Genomic DNA, 21,881 nt, shown 5'->3' with positions numbered 1-21,881 from the left:
TTTCTTTTTTTCAATTTTTATTTTATATTGGAGCATAGTTGATTAACAATGTTGTGTTAGTTTCAGGTGTACAGCAAAGTGATTCAGTTATACATATACAAGTATCTGTTCTTTTTCAAATTCTTTTCCTGTTTAGGTGATAAAAGAGTATTGAACAGAGTTCCCTGTGCTGTACAGTAGGTCCTTGTTGGTTGTCTATGGATGGCTTCTTAGATTAGATGGGTAGGTCCCCATCTTTACTGTATAGTGTCTTATTTCTGCTAGTAGAGGACCTAGATTACACCAGTTTGGAAAAAGAAAAATTCCAAGCATATTTTTGGTAAGAAGACATAGTTTCTGTCTTTTTATGGCAACTTTGAAAGCATTACCATCTGGTAAATTTTTAAGAACAGTAAAATGTCAGAAGCCTTGTTGGGATTCCATCTTTTCTATTTTTACAAGACCAAGAAATCTGGTAATTTAAGTTATAATCACACTGCTAGGCACTTGTACAACATTCGAAGTGACAAAGGTAGTACAAAACTGCAGGGGTATGATTGGAAAGCGGTTTTGTAGAAAACAGGCTATCACCTTTGCTGGTGGATATGACATTTGCGTGTGAATGCATCCCTAATGGTCTTTTTGAAAGTCCTAGGTTCTTGCCAGATTCCTTCGGATTTTAGCGTTAGCTGAGACTCTAGTCTAGAAAAAAATCTGGACAGGAAACAGATTAGTAGACCTCTTTAGAGTTTGGCTCTTTGACTCTTGGGGAGATGGTCCTGTAAGTCAGCGTCAAGCGAAAGTTTTTCACAATAGTTGGTGACCACAAGTGACCATCTGTTCTGCAAGGAGGAGGCTTTCTCATTTGCAGGATAAAAGAAGTTTTTAGAGAGTAACTTCCCTGTGAGCAAATGAAGCTTGACTGTGTAAATCCTTCTTTTACGATGGAATAGGAGCCAAGATACTTAAGAAGCTATTTTGTTTTTTTTGAGTTCAGTAATTTAAACATTGTGCTTAGCATCTTTTTTGGTAGTGCAGACATTGATCCTTGAGATTTCCCTTGGTGTTTCCTTAAAAAGACAAAATTCAGTATGTTTTCACGGTAAATAATTGTCTTAAAGATAGACAAAACAGAAAACAAACTTTACCATTTTTTTTCAGATGAAATATTCAATTGTTTTTATGCCCAAGAATTTTAAAATGATCACAGATTTTTTACTGATCTTTTAAAATCTTATTTTGGTGCTGAATAAAAAAAAAAAAAAACTGTACCGATTACTGTGGGTGTTTGAATCCTGTGCAGATTAATAAAAAATACCAAGGAACTTTCCTTGGTTGTACACTAGAAGGTTGAGGAAGATCACTGGCTTTTGAAGTCCTTTAGTACATCAGTGTATTGAATGTTTAGTGTTAGGTGTGTCATTTACAGGCAGTGTCGTGGGCCTGGGGATACTTGGCCTGTGCTATTTACATTCTTGTCCAGCTGCTAACATTGATTTTCCCCATTTCGTTTGCAACTTAGGTCTTTGTACTGGAATAGATGGCAGGTTAAAGAATGGTTCATATCTTAAAACATTAATAGATTAAGTTCCGGTGCTGTCAGTGATCTTAGTGGCTAATAAGAACATTCTTTTGTGTGTATATTTAAAATGTAGATTTAGAGAATTGAAGAATTAAAGAATTGAAGATTTCTATTTGATTTTCTGCATGGTAATAAGTATTGATATCTACCTCAGTGGTAACTGACAATAAATAAGTATTCCATTTCCTAAGGAACTTGACTGTATCATTGTATGTCTCTGTGTAGTAAGTAACCCATAATTTAGGTTAACTCCATCATTATTTTGTGACTTGAAATTCTTTGCTTCTGCCTGTTTCTTGAGTCCTTTTAAATTTTATGGAAAATACCTTATTTATTTAAGTGGACAGAGGATGTTGGTAAAATCAGATGTTTAGTAAAAGCTCTAGAAAGAAGTTTTGCTGATTTGAAACACCCAATATATAAAAATCCAGCAGAGTCATCCTTTTGGTTAAGTATATTGTCATAGGTTATAAACAGGACATGTTTCATTTCATTGTACATATAAAAGAGGTTATGCCACAAATAAGATAATGTGACCAACAGTCGTCATTTTTACTGTTTTGGGGGAAGGAAGTCTGAAGCAGAAGAATATTCCTAGAGGAAGGATTTGGTTTCTTTTCTACCAGTTTAGACATTTCACTATCAGTTTCTTTGCCACTGAAATGTATTCTTGAAATGGTTTAGAAATTTTAAATGTGGAACATTTTGGGGGCCTGAGTACATTGTGGGTTTAGGAATGACTAACGTTGTTGACCTTTTGTGCAATTGGTCTGCATTAGAAAACAAGCATTTTCATCTTTCCAGCCACATGGAATGTGGATCTCCAGGCTCAGATTTTGGCTAACTTGAGAAAGATGTTCCTCTGGCTAGATTAGTATGACAAGACTAAGGCTGGCTCTGGCACAGAAGCAGTGGTTGCCTTCTTTTCATTGTCGTTTGCCATTTGAATTGTCTTTGATGGGTTGGTATCATGACCTTGAACACAAAGACACTCAGGAGTCCTGGTTAACTTTTGCCCCGTGAGACAGTCTCATAGGAAAAACTGCCCTTTCAACAGATCTTTCAGCAAGAAACCAAAACATAGAGAACCTAATCACAACTCGCTAATCAAAACTTGCAAGGTTAATAGTGATTTCAGAATTGAAGACCAATGGTCTGATGTTGGCGTACTCACAAGCAAACATATAGAAATACAGAAATGTGTATATTGTGCATCCTCTTTAAACTGTTTGCCTACATTGATTGTGGTGGGCACTCAAAAATTGAAAGAATGAATAAGTGAATTTTAAAAACTACAAAAACGTGAACTGCTGATTTTATTTGTTACAAAGACATATCAATTGGCATTTTTATTTTGCTATTTTGGCCAATTTTTATCAATTTATAAATGTTTGCACTTCACAAATTTATAGTCACTTAGCACTTCAACAATTATAGACATTTTGGAGATCTATGTATTTGTAAGTGTTAGTAGGATTTTTCCAACTCAACACTGCTTTTCAAACTGCCTATTGAATTACAGAAGGTGGGGGACATTTTCTCTACACCCTTAGATTCAGTCCTTGCTGTGTGTAAATTAAACTGACAAAAGACACATTAACAGGAGAAAGGCATACAAATTTTGTTAATATTTTTAATTTTATGTGCACAGAGTCTTCACAGAGAGGGATGAAAAATCCAAAGAAGCAGTTAGACTCAGGGGGCTTGTATACCATTTTAACAAAGGACTATAAATAGTGTGAAAGTGACTAGGAAATATATGGAGGAAATTAATAGAAGATAACGGTTATTTTCATTTTAGTGGGGTCTGTTTATTCATATTCATCTCAGTGCTGGCTGTCTGTCTCCAGGGATATGGGTAGCTTTTCTTACCCAGGTACTGGGGTAGGGGGCGAAATTTATGCCACCTTCCCAAAGGGAAATTTATGCTGGTACATGTGTACCTCTGTGTAAAGCTACTGTTATTTTCTGGTACACTCCTTACTTTTCTTGTAAAAGCCGAAAGGTACAAATAATATGGCATCTAGTTCTTAGTTTAGCTTCTGCCAGGACTAGGTCCGTATGACCTCAAATATTCTCTGCGACGCGTAGGCAGGAGGGTGAGTGAAGGAGAAGCAATTCTCCAGCCTCATTTGTGCCATCCTGGATTTCTGTAGAAATTCAGAGGTCGTTCTAGCAACACACAGCTAGGAAATGTGAAGTGTTCTGACTCATTGCGTGTTGGCTTTGCGCAGTATAGAAACTTCCTTGGCCGGGAAGGAATTCCTTTCCAGCTGCCCATCCTCCCGAGCTGTGAGCTGTGTTCTCTTGCCTCTGAATAGGTAGTTTTCTCTTTGCTCAGACATTCTTCTGGGCTTAGCTGCTGTGTAACCTCCTAACCCCTCATTAATAATTTCCTGAGGCTGGTTTGTTATAAAGAAACATTGCAGCACAGACAGTGTGTGTGTGAGTTGCGTGTGTGTGTGTGTGTGTGTGTGTGTGTGAGAGAGATGACTCCTTAATGACCAACTCAAATGATATTAATTCTCTGTAGGAAAAAAACAAGTGAGCATCAGATACTTCCCCCTTTAGTTTGCATGTTAATTTAGGAGATCATAGCCTCAGGCAGAAGGTAATGAATGCTTCTTAACTTCTCTCCATGAGTCAAATTAAATGCCTCATTTTCTATATTGTACACACATCTCAATGGCTTGAGTATTTAAAGGAAAAATCGTGAATCTCTCAAAGTCTTTGTAATGTTAGGACACCAGAGAATACATGTGTCTCTTCTGGGTTCTTAAGAAAAAGAGGTTCTTTCTAGCTTCTTTTTTTTGGCAGGGGTTGTTGGAAAGGTTTTATTTGTTTACCTTTTTTTTAAATTTTATGGGAGTAGAGTTGATTTACAATGTTGTGTTAGTTTCAGGTGTACAGCAAAGTGATTCAGTTATACATATACATGTATCTATTCTTTTTCAGATTCTTTTCCCATGTAGGTCATCCCAGAGTATTGAGTAGAGTTCCCTGTGCTGTACACATCAGGACCTTGTTGGTTAATCTCTCTTATATATCCGTATCTTGGTAGTCTCTTGAAGAGACCCCCCTGGAGCTGCGTGTTTTCCGAGGTGGGCTCCCATCGCGTACACGTTCTCACCTTTCTCCGGTTTCAGCTTCACAAAGTGCTGTGAATTATCCAAAGCTGTCATTACTCAGGGAATAAGGGGTGGGGATCAAACTGCTGTCTGACCCTGGGAAAATGCTCACACTATGGTGTTAACAGGAAAGGCAGGGTGAAAGTTGGATTTTAAGATACTTCTACATATGCCCACATACATTTACCATGGTTACAGAAGAGTAGAATGAAACATCCTCACATGTTCTTAGTATTTTATCAACAAGCGAAGCAGTGGGGATGCTGATATTTTCCTTCCTGCAATACATTTAATCGCTCTAAATTTTCCTGTAATACGCTTGCATTACTATTAGAGTTGAAACCACGCTGTACTAATTGTGGAAACCAAATTTAAATGAAAGGGGGGTGGATTCAAACAATAGCATTTACTCCTCTTCTGAAGGGAAGCACCTAAAATGCAAGCCTTGTTTTAGACGCCAGGAGGAGGTGGCATCGCGAACGTGGCCCAGCAGGGCTGCGAGCTGAACTTGGCTCTTAGTTTTCCCCCGGAGGCTGGACGTGGCTACGGCAGTCGGCAGGGGCAAGCCATCACGACAATGATCTGTGTTGTTTTTGGCCCTTTGCAAGAAGTGTTGTTTTCACAAGACCACAGAGTTTTGTCCAGGAAGAGAGGAGAGATCATTTGGTACCATACGGGGATTTCTGCTTTCTCCTTTTTTTTTTTTTCCCCCAAGCTTAGTGCGTAGTCTGTGCACCCTACTCTTAAACCTTAAAGAGGAAAACAGTATGGTGGGGCTTTTTGCACACTTGTTGGAAACATCTGGAACGTGCCACTAGGTTGCATACCATGGGCTTCATTTACAAACAAGTGTGTGAGATAAACCATCATGTGTAAAAAAAAAAAAAAAAAAAAGACCTCCTACAGCTGCATCCTACGGCTCACGTGATCCCAGGTCTGTATGGACCGCAGAATCCCATTCACCCAGACTGGTACACTGAGAAACACACGGGACTCGCCCTTCTAAGCACAGCAGGTCCTTCCGATGGACTAGGCCCTGGTCCCCTACTGGGGTCAGGCACCTTCCGTCAGGGCTGTGCTGCCCCGAGGCCACAGGCTGTCACACTTTAGTTTTGTTTTTTTCACTTTTTAAAAAATTTATTTTATTGAAGTATAGTTGATTTACAATGTTGTGTTAATTTCTGCTGTACAGCAAAGTGATTCAGTTATACATTAATCTGCATTCTTTTTCAGATTGTTTTCCATGATGGTTTATCACAGGATATTGAATACAGTTCCCTGTGCTCCACAGTAGGACCTTGTTGTTTATCCTTTCTCTGTATAATCATTTGCATCTGCTAATCCCAGACTCCCACTCCAGCCCTCCCCCTTGGCAACTGCAAGTCTGCTCTCTGTGTCTGTGAGTCTGCTTCTGTTTCGTAGATTTGTTCATATGTGTTGTATTTTGGGTTCCACATATAAGTGATGTCATATGATACTGAATCTGTGACTGCCTTTTTAGAAATTCAAGACTCAAAATTATTTCAAACTCCAGGTGTAAAGCACAAAGAAAACTCTGCTCTGGGGAATACTTTTTTGGAAGAAACCCTACGGTTTGTACTTAAGACACTGTAGGTTGAGTTAAGGGAATGAGAAAAAAAAAAGACTCATAGTGATGACTTGTTTTTTTGTGCCGGTGGGCGAAGTTACACCTCAACTAAGGTGCTTACTTTGGGATATCCCCGCTCAGAGGTTCATCTATCAAGTAAGCAGTGACACTGGTAATCAATAAAAGAACGCAAAGAAACAAAAACCCAAAATAACAAAGATATTGCACAAATGATTGGTTTTTTTGGCTCTCACTTCTCCCTGCTGCCCTCATACTTCATGGCCGCGCCTTCATTTTGAGGTTGAATTCTTATGGTTCCGTGATGCCAGTGAAAGATTCTGTCTGCAGAGGCTGGCGCCCCTCCAAGTGCACTGAGCTCTGCGACTCGCCAGCTCAGGGGGGATCCTCAGTGAAAAGGGGGTTCTGAGTGGGGAAGTAGACTCGGGCTTCTGCACGGGGAAGAAGTGCCTCAGGGACCCTCTGTAAGCAGTGAAGGGTCGGGGCGCCCGGGGTGCAGGGCGGGTGCAGCCGTGTGGACACAGGGTCTGAGCTGCAGGTGGCCAGGCAGGGCCCTGTGTGCACTGCGGCTGTTTTCCCCTTTGGTCTTCCATCCAGTTGACTGCCTCGTGGCGAGAGTCGTAGGACATCAGAGAGCGATGCGTTTGTCCATCCCGCGGACCTCCTTGCCTTCTGTGGCTGGAGACGTGAGTGGTGACTCATCCCCGCCGAGGGGCTGGGCTGTCTTAGCCACAGTGATGGCCACGCTCCCAGCCTTGAAACCCGGAGAGCCCTCTGGGCCTCAGCCTTCTCCACCAGAGTAGCTCAGAATATTATTTCAACATTCTGAAATAGACTTGAGGATGTCTTTTTAATGCTTCTGTTCTGGACATTTCCCGGATGATAGGATCCAGGGACAGGCCCTGGGAGTGGGTGAGATGCTTGTCAGGGGCCCCTCCTTGTCTGGGAGGTGAAGTCATGTCCTGAGTCATGGAGGCCTTGACAGAAGGACCGGAGCACAGGCTGACTCTCGCCCTGGCTGGTGGGCCGCACCCTGACCTGCCCTCGGTTCAGGTTGTCCTGGTGACAGAAGGTGACCTCCTGAGAAGAGACAGGGGCTCTGCCTTCCAGTGACCTTGGCACATCTGAGGTCACTGTGGCCTCAGAAACGGGGCTTTAAAACAATGCCATGCTCATTAAATGAAGAAATGATACCAAGGCCATTTTTCAGAACAGGTCAAAACCTTGCTCTGACATATTTGTTTATAATTTTCATGGATAAATAAATGAAATCATCTCACGTGAAATATTGTGTAATATACTTTTAAATGGGTTGGTCTCTTTTTCTGATTTACACATTTTGTGTCTCTGGTTAGGTTGTCACTGTATCCTTTGAAACCAGAGCTGTTATTTCTGCCTTGACCTGGGTACATACTCCGTATTCTAGGTGGCAGATAAGGAGACATTGCAGAATTTCACCTTAAATTCCTTGACTTTTAAGATTACTTTCTTTGTATCTCCTCTGTCCATGTGAATGATATTAATAACTAGTACTTTCTGCAGGGCTTACTCTTCTCCTCTTTTCATATGCTGTAGGTTGCTTTAATAGGCAGGACACAGCCTACTTTTAATCCATTTTTCGTAACTAATACACACTCTGTAGTTTACAAGAAGACACAGCAAGGCTGAAGCATCCTGTTGTTGGGGTGATAAATAGGAGCAAACCAAATACGAGACGAGGACAGAATACGAGTTCTAATTCTCTAATTCCTTCCTTCTTAGCGGCTGGTTTGGAGGAGGTGGGGTTACTGTGTGTGGCAGCAGAGGGCCGGCGTCCTCCTGATGACGGGCCAGGTGATGCAGGAGCCACACTGAACCCCTGAGTAGGAATCACAGTAGAGAGATGGCTACAGAGCTGGATACTCTTCAGATTAGAACGGAAACCAAACTGCTGAATCTCCATGGTCATTACCGTCCCCAAGGTGCTTTTTGTTAGTCAGCATCTCGGCCACGTGAGCAATTGCTCTGTCAGTCGGTCCTGCAGTTTCATTCGGGCAAGGTCATTGCCTCCACCTCCCAAGCAAACCCATCACATTCAGGGAGAGTGGCCTCTCTAACTGAGAGGGGGCAAGTTCTTTAATTCACAGACTTATACATTTATTGGGTTTTTTTCCCCATGCTTTGGGAAATGAGACAGTGGTTGTTTAGCTTCTAAAAATTAGAGCTTATGATGAAGGGAAGTTGATGAGGGAAAGTCTCTCTCTATTGAAGAGATAAGGATATTAACCCATTGTTTACAGATAACTTGCAAATATTTTTTTCTACCTTGTCATTTGTCTTTTTTCTTGTGGTGCTTTTTTGGCATGCAAAAGTTTTTTTTAATTTTTATGTAATAAAATCGATCAATTTAAAAAAATAGAGTTTAGGTTTTTTCTTTCATTTCTTCTTTTAAATCTTTGGGTTTTGATTTAGATTTTTGTGCAGGAGAAGGCGTATTGCTGTCTTAAGTTTTTGCTACTAAGATTATATATATATTGATATATACATATATTTCTGTCTTGAAATATTAGATCTCTAGACTATTCATGAGTCTAGGGGTGAATGGGATGGGAAAAGGATACCCCCTATTCATTTATTCTTTCAATGCATATTTCCTGAGCGTTCATTACGTAGACAGCAAGATACTAGATGCAGGTGATACGGCGATGGACAGAATGTCCAAATCCTCTTGAGACAGGCTGGGACCTGGGACCCTTTGCTGCAGTGCTGGCACCTGGACAGACGTCTCCGGGAGCAAGAGATACAGAGAAACTATAAGGGACTAAAAATAACTGCAGGCCTGAGCAGGGGGGCAAAGTCTGAACAAGATACAGAAAGGCCACAAGCCAACTGCGCTCCTGAGGTCCCCAGGAGCAAACGCGAGTCCTGCGCAGGAAGCCTGCGCACAGCTCCACCCGGGGGGCGGGCAGCCCGCCTCAGACGCCCCTCTGGCCCTGACCCTCGGGTCTGCCTCCACCCTCATCCCACGTAGGGGACCAGCCTGCCCTTCCCCCGCGGGGAGCGAGCAGGGGCCCCTGTTGCTTGTTTTCACTCGCGCCTGCTGCAGCCGGGGCCCCGGTAAAGCCCGGCGTGGGTCCCTTGTCTGGCCTCTGACCAATTTCTGTTGATTAAAGAGCCCAAGGGGGGCTTCCCTGGTGGCGCAGTGGTTGAGAATCTGCCTGCCAATGCAGGGGACACAGGTTCGAGCCCTGACCTGGGAAGATCCCACATGCCGCGGAGCAACTAGGCCCATGAGCCACAACTACTGAGCCTGCGCGTCTGGAGCCTGTGCTCCGCAACAAGAGAGGCCGCGACAGTGAGAGGCCCGCGCACCGCGATGAAGAGTGGCCCCCGCTTGCCACAACTAGAGAAAGTCCTCGCACAGAAACAAAGACCCAACACAGCCATAAATAAATAAATTAAAAAAAAAAAAAAAAGAGCCCAAGGACCCGGGTCGGTAACACTGTGACCCGGGGGACTTTGCAGTCTGGTGCGGAGAGAAGGTGACACGCACACACAGAAGGAAGCCGCTGGCGCCCCGGGGCTGGATCGGGGCTGGGGCTGGAGGATGGGCAGAGTGGCCGGAGCACGTGCCCGCAGTTGAGAACAGGCCGCGGGGCCTCCGCAGGGTGGCGTTGAGCTTGGATCTGAGGAAAGGCGAGAGGGCCTCGCAGACGGGGCCCTCAGCGGGGACTGTGCCCTGTGCCGGATGCCCGGGGACAGCGGGGCGGGGGTGGGGTGGGGGCTGGCTGCAGCGGGCAGAGCCGAGGGGTGGCTCTTTCTGCAGGGCTTGTTACTTCTGCAGGGCAGGGGGTAGAAAAGGGTGACTTAGACCACAGTGAAGGGGGTCGGGGGTCAGATTTGGCTGTGTTCTGAGATTAGAGCTGTTAGACTTGTCGGGAGCTGGGAGTCAGTTCTCAGGAGGAAGCCTGAAGCTCTGGCCCACGGGCCAGACTGGCATCTAGGTCTGCGGCCCGTGTTTATGTCTTCAAGGCTTCAGGCGACTTGCCAGTTGCTCTTCTGGGTACCCCGGACACATGGCTTGATTGTGACCGTGAAAGAATGTAAAAGATGCAAGTTGGTGATAGGTTTCATTGTTCATATTTAATAATGATAAGCGATCAACGTGTGTGAGTTTAAGGGCAGCAAAAGAGAAGAAAGCAACGTCGTATTGATTTGGAAGAATATTACCAGCTGCTTACTAGGTGAAAGACTGGACCTATTTATTGTAACCAGAGGCGGGTTGTACTGGAGTAAATAACATCTAATAACAAATATACTTAACCGTTACCGAGTGCTTACTATACACCATGCGTTAATGCATGATTTACATACTTTGACTCCTTTAATCTTTACAAAAACCTCTGGGGGCGATGGCTAGGATTATTCCCAGTTTGAGGAGGGTGTAAGCCACTTGCCCAGGGTCAGGGGCTCCAAGCAAGGCAGCCTGGTCCCAGGGTGCCTGCCCTTAACCACTGCATTACCCGGCCTCTAATCACCACCCTGCTGTGTTGGAACGAGAGCTCGAATTTGGTTAAGAGCTGAGCAGACTTGCTCACATGTGGTTCCACTTTTTAAAAAAATTTTATTGGAGTGTCGGTGATTTACAATGTTGTGTTAGTTTCAGGTGTACAGCAAAGTGATTCAGTTGTACGTATACATAGATCCACTCTTTTTTAGATTCTTTTGCCATATAGGCCATTGCAGAGTCTCTGTGCTATACAGTAGGTCCTTACTAGTTATCTGTTTTATACATAGCAGTGTGTGTATGTCAGTGTTCACTGAAGCACTGTTTACAACAGCCAGGACATGGAAGCAACCAAACGCCCATCAACAGAGGCATGGATAAAGAAGATGTGGCACACGTATACAGTGGAATATTACGCAGCCATAAAAAAGAATGCAATAGTGTGGTTCCACTTCTTCAATGTCTAGAAGGCACTGGGGGCCCTGAATACCATGGAGGTTTTTCTCTTCATCATCACGTTCTTGTTTTCGGGAAAGCCTGGACATTTGGGGTGAGAAGAGCCCATAGAGGAAGGAAAGGGTGGAAGTATGACTTAGTGGAACCTGGAACTGAGCTCGAATCCTGCTTTACCCACTTGTTACTTCTTCCTCTCATTGCCTCACCTTTCTGAGTGCCCAGGTCTCCTGTTTGTAAAATTTTAAAATTAAGAACTACCTCACAGAGTAGAGTAATGAAAAGTAGCAAAATGTCTGGTCCAGTTAACACGTTTGACTTCCTCTGCCCATCTTCCAGGCTAGAGAGGCTGAAAACGAACATAGGGGTTTCCAAAAACAAGTTGGATAGAATGGAGAAAAAGACCCTGATGCAGGAGGCAGGCAGAACAATGCAGTGCAGCCCCGCAGCAGGACGGTAAAGAAATAACGCGTGCATTTGCTCAGCTCAGTGCTCCTCAGACTGGGATGCTCCTTTGAAGCCTCTGGGATCTTGATAAAATACAAATTCTGCTTCAGCAGGCTTGGGGTGGGGCCTGAGATTCGGCGTTTCTAACAAGCTGAAGGGATGCTGGTGCTGGTGGTCTGGGGACCGCACTCTGCCCGTTACCAAACCAAACCTCGGTCCCCTTGCTCACCTCGCTGCAAAGCCAAGCTACTGACACCCAGTTGTGGCCAAGGAAAGTACAGCGTTTATTGCAGGGCACCAGGCAAGGAGAGTGGGCAGCTCATGCTCAAAAGACCTGAACTCCCCGATGGCTTTCAGGGAAGGGTTTTTAAAGGCAGCATTTGGGGTGAGGGCTGCGGGGTGCATGCCTTTCCTCTGATTGGCTGGTGGTGAGGTCACAGGGTGGTGTTTCCGGAATCTTCATCATCAGCCTTCTGGTTCCAGCCAGTCTGGGGTCTAGTGCTTGCTGTCAGCATGTGGTCACCGTCTGCCACCTGGGCAGGGGTCTTAGTTTCTGCAGCACAACTCAAAGATACGTGTCAGATTGTTCTGTATATCCCTTGGGGAGCAACTCGGACAATGTTTGATCACTCAACTATTGTTTAAGCTAACATTACTTTTCTTGTTTCACTGCTTTTCTTTTGTTTCTGCATGCCCTCCCTTCCCTAATTAGTAACTGCTTGAGTCTGCTCTTTGGAACTCAAGGAAGGTCTAGGAGACTAAAGCCTTTTTCTACAAACAAGAAACAGGGGACATGGAGGGGGTTTGTACCCAGGAGGGCCCCGCAGGGTCCTGCTCAGTTTCATGACTAGCAAGGACTTATCAAAATAGGTTTATGAAGTACATGGGAAGTGATACTGGTTGATCTTCAGGTCAATATCAGGAAAACATTCTCCTGGAGCATCTCAGAGGCGAGGTGAGCTATATCCCAGGGGACCTTTCCCCAGTCACTGCTGATGTTCTGGGGATTGAGCCAGACTCACACCTCACCTGACCCACTGGTACGGGGTAACCTCGCCTAGAAGCGGTGGAGCCTTTACGCGTTGTTGGCGGAGATCGTGTGAGTCTCTCTGGACAGTGAGACCAGCAAGCACAGACGTTTTAGCGGGAATTCACTCACTGCGACGATGGTCAGATGAGATACTGTTAATATTCACTGTAGCCTTGTGATGGGTCTTTAAATCAGACACTAATTCCAGCTGAAAGCGGTACTCAGATCTGTACCCTGTCTCTTTAACACAAGTTACTAAGCTGAAATCTCAGAGTTTCCTAAGAGTTTTAAAAGGAAACTATTCATAGTCATATCCACACGTTTGCTCTGTGATCATGGTGTTGTAGTCACCCCCCCCCCCAAGTATCATGTGCCTGCTGTGCCTTTAATGTATTGTTACCAGTATTTTTTGCCAGTTTTACATCATGGTAATGTGTGCACTTAATGTTTCTCAGAAGTTTTCAAACTTTAGCCTTCTAGAAATATAAATGGATAGCCCATTGTGATGGAACAGAAATACCTTCTTTATTCCTCAGTTTTCACACAGCTGTACTGTTACTAGAAAAAAGTGCCTATTTATGGGAAGTGTGTCTTCTCTCCTCCTGCTGAATCTTAAGGGCTTATTTTCAACTATTTCTGGAGCTGTCACCTGTTAAATGCTAGTGATCTTAGCTTTGCAGATATTTTTCTCAGGAGAGAAGATAAGCTAGAAAAATAAAGTACATAAGACGTTGGGAAAACGTCACAGACTTTTTGAATCCTGTTTGCATTGCACCCGGGACCCACCTCTTCTGGCCAGGCTTCAGGAGCGCCAGTGAGCACACGGGAATGGCATGTATTTATACTTGTGTAAATAAGATCCTGTATACTCTGCCCTGGGCACATGCAGGCGGCCCTTTTATGGTCAACCAGGGGTTTTCCCTCTGGCCTTCAGGCAGACAATGGGGCTAGGAGCTGGAGTGTATTTCTGATACCGTCCGTAGGAACGGTTTCACAAGCTGGTTCCCTTTTACAAAATCTTAGAAATGGCTTTGTGATGCTTGCCTTTGTTAGCTGATAGGTCATCTTGAACGAATGAAGGGATTTATGCAGAAAGACAACGTTTTTGTTGTTTTCAAACTCACCTCTCTTCCTGTTCAATTTTTAGCTTTGTTAATAGGTTCTGCTTACAAAATAGGCAGTGTCACCTTATTATTTTAATCGTAACTTGTTCTGTTCAGAATGGTTAGTGTTCCTTCCAGGAATAGATGGTATTACTTTGTCCCTTAAGTAACGTCCACATTTGTCTCTGAGGAGGAATCTCGTGTATTCTACACCCAAGGAGATTACTAACCGGCCTGAAAGGACAAAGGGCGAGTGATTTCAGGAAACACCATTGCGCAAACACATATTTGATATTTTCTTTGGATTTGACATTATTTTTTAAAGGGAAATAATATTAACATAGACCATAATAACATTATTTAAAAACTGACGCATCCTCGAAAATGAGAGAACCAACCAGAAACCACACTCTTTCCCTCCGCACAGCTGTCCTAGGAAAGATGGTTGCGTGTCCAGCTTTAAGTTCAAGATGTTCTCTAGAATTACAGCGTAGAGTCTGTGCAGAGTCAGTAAACAGCCACGGCTGTGGCCCCGTCACCCATCCCGTCTCTCATTGGTAAGGGACCACTTCATTTTTAATCATCGTCTACAAGTTGCTCAATGGCTTGGAGAACATTTTAAATAGCACGACTTACAAACTGTGTGCGTTGTTATAGAAAAGCTCTATCCCCTCTTGTCTTGTGCTCACCTCATAGATCTGTGCCACCCTTCGGATCCCAGTTCAGCTGTCCCTGTGTCTGCTTGGCCTTCCCTCTTAGTTCACGATTCAGTACTTACTTGAGCGCCAACTGTATGCTGAACCATAGGTTCTCTGACTTCTTGGTCTTAAGATCCTTGTATCCATGTGAAAACTATTGAAGATGCCAAAGAGCTTTTGTTTGAAGGGGTTACATCTATTGGTATTGATCATATTCGAAATTAAACTGAGGAAGCTTCAACATACTTATTCGTTTAGAAGTAACAGTGATAAATATTAACGTGAACATATTTTATGAAAAAAATCATTGTTTTTCCAAAGCAAACACAATGAGTAGGAAGTGTGTTGTTGTTTTACATTTTTAAAAAAATCTAGTGTCTGGCTTGCGGGAAGACAGGTGAATTCTCATATCTGCTTCTGTACTCAATCCGCTGAGATATTGTGCATCAGGAAAATATGACTCAGGAAATAACCTCAGGAAAATATGACTGCACGTTTGTAGGAAGATAACTTTGATCTCACAGACCCCTCAAAGGTTCCTAGAGCACACTTTGAGGACCTCTGTGTAAGCCGCAGGTATAGACTGGTACACAAAAAGGGACTCTAGTCTTGGCTTTTGTGGACCTAAGTACGGTTTATTCTCATAGTAGGTGCAATTTTTCTTTTTAATTATTATTTTTCATTCTCCCACTACAGTAAAGTCTCCAAAAAGACTTCTTGTTTTTGATTCTCACTTACGGGTTTATTTTATTATTAAACATTTATGGGGTGAATGGATAAAATCAGCTGTTTATGGTGTTGAATGTACACTTTCTAATCCCATATTTAGGGCATGTGTTCTACTAGTATAGACATGACTCCAGATCTTAGAGCAGGCTGACTTAAATCTCCCTGGATGAAGTGCTATACTTTTTTAACTTTTTCAGGATACTTGGAAATAGATAGAGTTAGTTGACCCTTGAACGACACAGGTTTGAACTGCACAGGTCCACTTATACACGGATTTTTTCCATAGTAAATAGACAGTACTACACAATCCAAGGTTGGTTGAATCTGAGGATACGGAATAACCTAGGATATGAAAGAACTGTGGGTTCGGAGGGCTGACTGTAAGTTATCTGTGGATTTTCAACTTCACAGAGCGTTAGGGTCCCTAATCCCCGCTGTGTTCAAGATTCAACTGCACTAAAGTACTTAGGAAGGAAATGCTATTTTCAAGCTTGAAAATAATTGATTTTATGTAATAATAAGATGGTTTCCTTTATAGTTCCTTAACTAAAACTAGTAGTTTGATTCTTTAAATATATATTTCTGGTAGTTCACATTGTTCAGCATTATAAAAACCTTTCATCGGTGAAGAATCTACCTGAATTATTACTTGGTTCGGATATCATGAGGAAATTAGAAACTCAGCTCTTCCTTTTTTTTTGCATGTGGTTGTCAGTAAAAAGCTGTACAGTGTTGTGCAGTGACACTGGTACAACTGTTTACCAGTTTCCAAGACTTTCTTTCCAGTAAGTCGCTGACAGTTTCATATATTGTAAACCCTCTTGGTATAGTTCCATCTTTATTGTGTCCGGTGAACGTGAAACTGGTATCGGGTTGACAGTTTTCTATCACAAGGGCAATATCTAAGAAGTAGTTTGTAGGGGAAGGATCAAAGTTAGGATTCAGAATTATTATATAAGACGTGCTTAGAAGTAATATGTCTTAGAAGAATATGTTAATTTGATTTCTTCTGATGACACATCAATGTCATAATATGTTTTTTAAATTTTTATTGGAGTACAGTTGATTTACAATGTTGTGTTAGTTTCATGTGTACAGCAAAGTGATGCAGTTATACATATACAAGTATCTATTCTTTTTCAGATTCTTTTCTCATATAGGTTATTACAGAATATTGAGTAGAGTTCCCTGTGCTATACAGAAGGTCCTTGTTGGTTATCTGTTTTATATATAGTAGTGTGTACATGTCAATCCCAATCTCCCAATTTATCCCTCCCCACCCTTTCCCCTTTGGTAACCATAAGTTTGTTTTCTGTGTCTCTCTGTTCCTGTTTTGTAAATAAGTTCATTTCTATGATTTTTTTTTTTAGATTTCACATATAAGTGATATCATACGATATTTGTTTTTCTCTGTCTGACTTACTACACTTACTGTGATAATCTTTAGTTCCATCCTTGTTGCTGCAAATGGTTTTATTTTGTTTTTTTTTTTATGCCTGAGTAATACACACACACACATACACACCACATCTTCTGTATGCATTCATCTGTTGGTGGACATTTAGGTTGCTTCCATGTCTTGGCTGTTATAAACAATGCTGCAGTGAACACTGAGGTGCATGTATCCTTTCGGATTATGGTTTTCTCCGGATATGTGGATATATGCCCAGGAGTGGGATTGCTGGATCATATGGAAATTCTATTTTTAGTATTTTAAGGAACCTCCATACTGTGTTCCACAGTGGCTTCACTAGTTTACATTTCCACCAACGGTGTAGGAGGGTTCCCTTTTCTCCACACCCTCTCCAGCATTTATTATTTGTAGGCTTTTTGATGATGGCCATTCTCACTGGTGTGAGGTGATACCTCATTGTAGTTTTAATTTGCGTTTCTCTAATAATTAGCAATGTTGAGCACCTTATGTTTTTGTAAGGTATATTATTTAAACAAGCCATGATTTAACTATGCCACAGTAAGAAATTTTCTTTGTATATTCTCTTTGGCTCATAATACAGTTCTGAAGTGAATTCCTCATTCCCATGTAAATGAAAAATGTGTTTTCTTATCTTGGAGATTTATATAGACTCATTTTTTCAAGCACTCTTTTTATGAGCCAAATTTTATTTTTCAGGTTTATGAGAGAAATTCCAGGAGTGAGAGTAGGCCTTGCCGATGATAGGTTTTTCTTTCATGTAGAGATGAACTTGCTTGTTATTTCTTGTTTCTGCGTCTGACTCACTGAGTTATTTTTCTACTGAATTCACTTTGTTCATGATGTCAGCATTACAAGTTTACACACATGTTGTAGAATATAATTTAAGATAATATTTGGACCAGAAAAAGCATAGCTTTCAAGTGCTGATATGCGTTGGACTGTGGTGTGTGTCTGGGCATACCTTTGAGCCTAAAGAATACAGACATGTAAATTAAATATAAAAAGATCTTCAGTTAATTCATAAAGCAGGCCTAGACTTTATTGATCCAGAGGCTGAGAGAGAAGCCAGTGTCTTCTGAGGCTGAATCGCAGACAAGGTCACAGCATCCTGGCTGAGGGCAGTGACCTCTGACCTGCCGTTCTCCCCCCATTGATGTATCTAGTCCGTCTGCCTTCTAACACGTCCCCCTTTTGCCTTTTGGAGAAAATCCACATTCCTTAGCCCGGATTTCAAATCTTTCAATCTAGTCTTTTCTCTTTCGCTCCCCACCTGGCATTTACCTGTTGGTCCGACCCACGAATCAAACTGCAGAGAGGGAGCAGTCCTATCTCCTCCCAAGCTCTGCCCTCTTCCCTGAGATGCTTTCACGATAGCCCGCAGTTCTGCATTGCCTGGTCCAGGAAGCCTCCCCGGAACGTTTTAGCTATGTTACCTGCTTCTCCTTGCTTTCATGAATACTGGCCACCTGGTTACTAAAGTTAATTTTGGTGTGTCGCCTTCCATTTTTTTCTTGTGCGTGTTTACAGATCTGTTTTCACAAAAGTGGACTATTAGGATCCATCTGCTTTATAATATGATTTTTCACGAAATAATAAAATACCGTGGATATAAAATATTAGTTGGCAGCATTATTTTGTTCACGATATACTGGCCCTTTCAATTCATGTTTTATAATTCCTTGAGCCAGTTTTCTGTTGAAAAATTTTGACCTAACTTTTGGTATCTCTGTAAGCAATGATGGGATGATTAGCCTTTTTAGCTCCATCTTCTTTTATAACACTTAAAAGCAATTTCTCATTTTGCGTAGCGGAATTTTAGTACTGGTAAAGTTGAACGTTTTTCTCTTTCTTTTAAGTTTAATTTGTGGTCATCTGCATTTCCCTCTTGGTGACTACATCTTCATACCCTGGGTCTATTTTTGTGTTGGTCAATTTCTTTTCCTCATTATGCGTAAGAATATGTTTACAAAAAGAGTTTAATGCATTGACACCTCTCTAGTGAATATGTTCTCCAGCTTACAGTTTGCTTTTCAATGTGTGCGCAGAAGATAAAGAACAGGTAATTGAAGAGATCTTTTTAACAATGGCGTTTATCTTTTTTTCTGTGTTTGAAATATGAATAAAACACCGGGTTCCTTCTATTCAGGAATCAAAGCTGCTGGTGCTGATTGTACTAAACCCATGTCAGGCTCCTTACCCGCGTTTCTTTTCCGCTGAAGACTCTGCTTTTCTCTCTCTTCTTGGGGAGACCATCAGCCACTTGGTCTTTGGGGTTTGTTGCTCCACCAGACTGGCTGCATTGAATGACATGTTGGAATTTAACCCCCCAATTTTTCTTCCTTTACTGTTCCTGAAGGCAAGTACAGAGGCTTTCTGCGTTTGAAAGGTTTTATTTTTAGTTACAAGCATTTGGTAAGTAAAATGGTTATGACTATATATAAAGCTACTATAATTGAGCCAGACTACTTTGTTGTAGGGATAAATGAAGGTCAGGGGGGCCCCTGGCTTCATCGCCTGCTTTTAGACAGCAACTCCCGAAACCTTCTCTCATAAGTGCTTTGGGACCTAAGACATCCTTTCCCCGCGCCCCCTCATCATCCCTGATTGACAGAACTTGCGCCCCAAGAGCGGACAGCCTAGTGGTGGCCAAATAACAGCTTTGGTGAAGGCTGGGCGCCCATCCAATAACTCTGCCAAGTGCAGGGGTTCAGACAAATTATGTTGGAGAACGGGATTTGCACTTGAGACCGAAATAGAGTTTTTGCATCCATCACTGGGTCCTTAAACAGCGTGACCTGTTTTACCTACCAAGTCAGGGAGGTGGGCCTTTGTGGAAGGGGTTTGGAAGGAGATGCCCCTGTGGCTGAAAGGATCCTGGCAGGAAACAGATGGAAACTTTAAATATAACAACAAACCCATTGTATGTTAACCTAAATAACATAATTTTATGAATCATAAAATTGCATTTTCCAAAGAAAAATTTTATTGATAGTGCTAGAATTCTGTCATGTTTTTGCCGATTTCTTTAACGTCTGGCCTGTTGGAAGACAGCTGGGTGTTCATATCCGTGTCTGCACTCAGTAGGTTGTGGTATCAGGTCCCGTTGCCGTTGGCAAAGTTCATTGCACATGCGTGACAGAGTGAGTGTGAAAAAGGCAGAATGCATGCTAATATGATTATGAAAATAATCTTGAGCTCATGGACCCTTGAAAGGCCCTTGGGGACACAAAGGGGTGCCTTGACCACATGTAGTGAGCCTCTAATTTGAGGGCAAGGGGTTGGCGGATCAGAGAATAAACGCACAGCCAGGACTTGAACTTCAAGGCAGGGACGAGAGGAAGTAAAGGGCTCAGCCTTTTCCTCCTTCTGCCCTCTGAGCTTGGGCCAGTGCCTAGTTGACCGCACCCGGCCAGATGCTGGAGGGCAGGGGCGCCTGGCCTGGTGGCCTATGCAGGTCGGCACCCGAGGGAGGGCACAGGACAGGGGGGGAAGGGTGCATTGTGAGGGAGGAGAGCCAGTGCGTCCCCTGCCTTTCTTTGCTTGCTGCACCAGACGATAAAATAAGGAGAAAAGAACAAAAGGGCTCAGGGCTGGCCTTCGTAGGTCACAGAGAGAGGCTGCAAGCTGTTTGTTGGTTTTGTTTTAAAGACACAGTAAGACACTTAGGAGGGAAGTTCATAGTATTGGTACCTTCCCCTCCCTTGAAAGGGGAATGAGTGGAAGGGGCGGGTGGGGAAGAGAAAGGCCGATGCCGAATCCGGCCTCTGTACCCGAACTAAATCTCGGAGACAGAGTTTTGGGTGAAGTAGAAAAGAACAGCTTTATTGCTTTGCCGGGCAAAGGGGGCCGCAGCGGGCTCAGGCCCTCAAAACCCTGTGTCAGGACCTGGAGGGGTAATGGGGAGGTTTATCATCGTGGTTCAAGGAGGGCGTGGTCAGCTCGTGGACGGCCTTCTGATTGGTCGGTGGTGAGGTAAGTGGGAGGAGTCGGCATCATCGACCTTCTGGTTCCAGCTGGTCTGGGGTCTGCGTGCTTGCGGGCAGCTTGCTGTGTTACCTGTTAACTTCTCCCACCTGGTGGGCGTTTCAGTATCTGCAAAACAGCTCAAAATATTGTTCTGTGCATCCCTGGAGGGGGAACCGGGACCCTGCGCCCAGGCTGCACTGTTGTTTCTTGGCTGGTCCTCCCAGGGTCTCTGCACCCCCTCCCTTCCCTGGTTAGCGACTTTCTGAACCTGCCCGCTGGAACTCAGGGAAGGTCCTGGAGGCTGAATGAAGCCTATTTCCTGTCATCAAGAGAACAGGGGACACGGAGAGGCTTTTGTGCCCAGGAGCCCCATGGGGTCCTGCTGGGTATCAAGACCTGAAGTGGGGTGGAAATCGTCTTCAAAGGGCTCCACTGGCCACATTCTGACATTCTTGAGATGCAGTCAAGGCTCAAAGTTGAAATACCCTCAAGGGAAACAGTTCACATCCTGAACAAAACAAAGATACTTTTTGAAACTCAGCCCGTGGAGGTGATGGGCACATGATGGGTTTAACTACTAGACACAGCAGACTGTGATAAGGGGTTGTATAGCAGGCAAACGAGTGTCGCCCGATTTCAGCCAGAGACTGGTCATTTATAGTTTAATATTAACCTCCAATGACAGGATGTTTGTGTATTTTCCATAATTTGAAAAAGAATGACACAAATTTTGTTTGTATTTTAATGTTTTACGAAGTGTGTACTTGACATTTTAATTTCCTTGAGAGCAAGGGGCTCTGTTCTTTAATTGTGCACTCCTGTTGCTTAACGTGAGGTCTGGTGTATACATACCGTCACTTGTTGTCATCCGTGGTAGTCATGTGGTGTGAAGTCATCGCAAACGAGAATTAGCGAATACCAAACCATTGCTCCTACAGGAAACGTGGGATCTGGTTCCCGTGAGCCCCTGGTCACATTTCCTTCAGCCCATCACCTCATATACCCGGTTTTATGTGTGTTTCTGTTTAAAGACACCTTATTTGATCTGTATTGTTGATTCAGGACAACTGAACTCACGGCCAGTGGCATATAACTCGTGTCTGAACAAAGCTTATCTCACACCCACAAAGGGCATTGCAGGGATGCAAGCCAGCGCATCAGTACCAGCTTGGGGCCGTTGAAAACAGTGAACTCTCCCCAGAAACACAAAAACGAGGAATGCGTAGTGCTAAATACGCT

At 43.2% G+C, this 21,881-nt stretch overlaps 1 protein-coding gene across 5 annotated transcripts in view; it reads left to right on the top strand.

Moving 5' to 3' along the window:
* Positions 1-21,881, top strand: part of PDGFC (platelet derived growth factor C) — a 221,391-nt gene that overhangs the window by 24,779 nt on the left and 174,731 nt on the right. The window lies entirely within an intron of this gene.

This window comes from Balaenoptera physalus (genome assembly GCF_965194825.1).
Source record: "Balaenoptera physalus genome assembly, chromosome: 5".
Classification (NCBI taxonomy): domain Eukaryota; kingdom Metazoa; phylum Chordata; class Mammalia; order Artiodactyla; family Balaenopteridae; genus Balaenoptera; species Balaenoptera physalus.
Note: the sequence above shows the minus strand (reverse complement) of the source record. Positions and strands in the feature narration are given on the sequence as shown.